At 54.6% G+C, this 3,783-nt stretch overlaps 1 pseudogene; it reads right to left on the reverse strand.

The window, feature by feature from the left end:
• Positions 1–1,951: 1,951 nt before the first annotated feature.
• LOC102441831 lies at positions 1,952–3,240 on the reverse strand (annotated as a pseudogene).
• Positions 3,241–3,783: the final 543 nt, after the last annotated feature.

Consider the following 3,783-nt stretch of genomic DNA (forward strand, 5'->3'; position numbering starts at 1 on the left):
GTTAAAGAGAAGAAGAAGACAGGACAGAGAAAAATTGTTGTGCTTACTAGCAGCTTGCGGCCTTGAGTCCAGCATAGTTTAGATAAGTAAAAATTAACAAAGAACTCTCTCTCCCTGCTCTCCCTGCCAAAGGCCCTTTTTTTTCTGCATTAACCATTTGGATATTGGGGATATTGTTGCAGATCCGGTGGCATTTGCTGCAGCTGTGGGGTTAACATTCACAGGAAAGAGTCCAGGGGTCTCCAGCCCTAAAGACGTCTTTGCTCTATCCCTCTGGCTACACATGAACTGATATATCCCCGTCCATGGATTGTCATCCGTGTCCCCCACGAAAGGATTACTTGGGGGCCGCTGGGCAGTTAAACTTTTTGTTCGCTCTGCGGGGGGAGCGGGGGAGTGACTCTGGCAGGAAGCCTCCTGGTGAGACTCCCCTGCTTTCGCCTCACTAGAGGTTTTTTCTGTCTCAGTTTCAGTTTTCCTTGAGCTTTGAGAAACTACTTTTGGCTTGTCGAAAACAGCCCAGGGATCTGCGGGCGCAGAGGGCTCTGGAGGGGAATAGGGAGGCAGAGGGTCTTCTGTTCCCCCGCCCGCACCGACGGTGGTGGAGAGAGCCTCCGGGATGGGAAGTGCAGGCTCGGGCGGGGCCCCGCTTCGGCAGGCTAAAATTGCTAAAATAGCAGGTGCAAGAGAAAGCAGAAAAGTCTTTCCCTCATGGACTTCTGCTGATCTTATCCTCTGTAACGCTTTCTCCCTTGTACTGGGATCCCAAATGGGGGCTTCTAGCAGCCAGGGATTAAATGCTATTATGACATCCCAGAGCTTTTGTAGCTCCTTTTCTGTTACTTTTACTCGCCTACTCTGTAACAACGCATGAAGCACCCGAGCCTGAGGGGCTCGGGCAGAGGTGGGAAGGTTTCCCATTGTTACAGAGGGTCACTCACCCGTCCAGATGTGCTGGGGTCCCTGTTTGGGCGCCAGATGGAACAGGGGTCCCTTGGGGATGAGGACGATGGAGCCCAACGCGCTGGGACGTTTGCATGCACGACTCCGGAGACCAGGTTCAGAGACACAGATCTAAGCTTATTGAGAAAGTACAGCCGTATATAAAGGGGTAAGCAGCCAATACAATAGGGACACGCTTGCTATGTTATCCAATGGGCATGAGGGTCGGGGCTAAGAGTAGGTGGCTCTTGGAGATTTGTCAGGTGGGCATTGCCACTTCCTGGTGTGCCAAGGAAGCGTGTTTGCTGGAGTGTGCTCACAGCGTTGCATCGGCCGCAGCACTGAGATAAATCTCTTGAGCTCTGCCCACAGAGGCTCCACTCCAGTGCCCCCTGATTCCCAGCGACAGGACCTGGTTGACAGGACCTGGTCTCAGGACGGTGGCCACAGCTGCAGAACATAGATCTGTGACTTTCGTATGAGCCCCTGTTCCAAAAGGTGGCAGTTTATTCACATTGTGGCAAAGACACCTCCAAGAGTAACATAAGTGGGTAAAGTCAGGGCCAAACCAGGCCATTTCCTCATCCAATCTCTGAGGCGCGTGGACAGAACCAAGTCTCAGCTCTTCGCAGGACTCTTGCCGGGTTTTTTAAGCCTAAAGGACAGCAGTCTGTCTCCATTCTTGTTCTTTGGGATTTTTTCATCATAGGATAAAAGGATACGTACATTGGGGCAGTCCTCTCGAGATACAATATTCCAGTTGCTCCCATGTGACGATGACAGCGCCCCTCAAAGGGAGGGAGCCGACAGATGGGGAGGAGGGAATTCTGAAAACCAAAGTGATGACAGAGACGCTAAGCCTTTCCTTCACGCGTCTGACACCCCTCCTCAGGCGGCCTGCAGGCCGGGCGCCTGCTGGACCTTCACTACTTGATGTCCTGGCAGCTGCCCTGGGCCCTGCTAGGTGGTGTGCAGGGCCACCTGGGCCCAGAGGGAGTCGCCCCCCCACCAGCCACTCCTGGTACAGCTCCTGCATGTGGCGCTGCTCTCCGGGGGCCACACCGGGATGGCAGCATAGATGCCTTCCATCTGCCACAGCAGTGCCCTGTCTGCATGCTCGTCCTCCGCCTGGGCCTGACCCCTGCCGCTTAGGCATCCCCGGTGCAGGCCAGGACCTCCACAAAGTGGCAGGGGAACTTGTCCCTCTGCAGCTTCAGGACCACTTCTGGATGTTCCGGAAGCCGTAAGCAGCCTCAAAGCGTAGCAGAACCTCTCCGTCCCTTTCAAGGGTGACCTCCTGGAAGTCTTTGTTCCTCAGGGTGCGGTAGGTGAGCACTCCCACATCCTTGTTGAACAGCCTGAAGATGTGCGCCAGGTACCCGTCGGAGCTGGCACCCTCGTGGAGCCTCACCTCCTCCTCTTTCATGTCTCCAAACAGAGTGTCCACGGCGGCGTTGTTCGAGGCGAGGTCACTTGCTCCATTATCTGGACAATTTCACCTGAGGTTAACACGCAGGCAGCACCCCGGGAACTATGCAAAGCTGTGGGAACATCTTCTAGAAGGGCCTCCAGTTTCTTGTCATAACACGGGGCCACAATGACGTGGAAAATCTTGTCTGGGGACAGGTTCTGCCATCTGGTGAAGTAATCCTTCACCAGAGAGCCCATGAACTGCTGGGGAGACTTGGCCGTGCAGAGGTGGGGGTGATGGGGTGACCCAGCACGCGCTATGCGTATGGACCCAGCCGGGGCAGGTGGAGGTCAGCATGGGTAGCCGGGGCTCTTCCTCATGGTGCTGGCGATACCGACCCACAGACTCCTTCTGACTCTCCACGAGGCTGAAGTCCACAGCCATCTCCATGTCAAAGACAGTGCACCCCAAGGCTTTTGAAGAAGCCATAGAGCCTTCTGGATGCATCAGTGACACTGAGGCTAAATTTAGCAGCAAAATAAGGTAGAGACTGAGGACACATGGACACTGCCAGCACCTTGTGCTGTGAGGAATCACATTTCTTACTAAGGTTCAGCACACGGAAGAAGTCCTTGGTGTTCTGTTGAGAAACTTGGACTCCTTCCTATGCGGTCACACAACTGTCACATGCCAGGCAGTCACTCAGAAATATCCTGGCATCGGCCACCTTATGGAATTCTCCCTTCTCTCCGGTCTCCTGAGCTGGACTCCGGACGTTAACTGCGGCATTCTCTTGGTCATCAGTTTTTGTTTTTTATTACATTCCTTCCCTGTGCAGTGATCACTCTTTATTTGGAGCGGGGCGGGCGGGGGCTGGCTTGAGTGACCTGGAGGAAGCACGGGGAGAGCAGTCACCTCTGGTTGCCCCTGGAGCTGCTGGCAGTATCCTTTCTTCCTTGCGGAGCGTCTAGGGAGGGGAAGCGGCCGCAGTGCCCGAGGCCAAGTTCCAGGAGGCTGGCAGCGCTGTTGGGATCATGCTGGTGGTGCTGGTCCGTTGGTGCCTGACCTGTTCTCTGGAGATTGAACCTGCAGGACTACTAAGGGAGCCAGTCCCCAGTTCCGCCCTGCCACCACCACCGACTGATTGGAGTCTGAGGGCCAGGAGGAGAGACCAAGAGGTCTGCCTTCTGCCCACTCGCCAGTCCCAGTCCCCCGCCGTGCCACTCACCCTGGTTCCCCTGTTAGCCATCCCCTGATCAATTGGAAGCTGAAGGCTGGGGAATGGACCCGAGAAGGTGCTCAATGCACCTCATGGTGACTGGTCCTTTGGTTGTCCTGGTCGTCACGGACACTGGATTTTTATATCTATCTTTCTATCTATCTATCTATCTATCTCTCTATCTATCTATCTATCTATCTCTATCTATTGA

This window comes from Myotis lucifugus, unplaced genomic scaffold (genome assembly GCF_000147115.1).
Source record: "Myotis lucifugus unplaced genomic scaffold, Myoluc2.0 scaffold_4343, whole genome shotgun sequence".
Lineage (NCBI taxonomy): Eukaryota > Metazoa > Chordata > Mammalia > Chiroptera > Vespertilionidae > Myotis > Myotis lucifugus.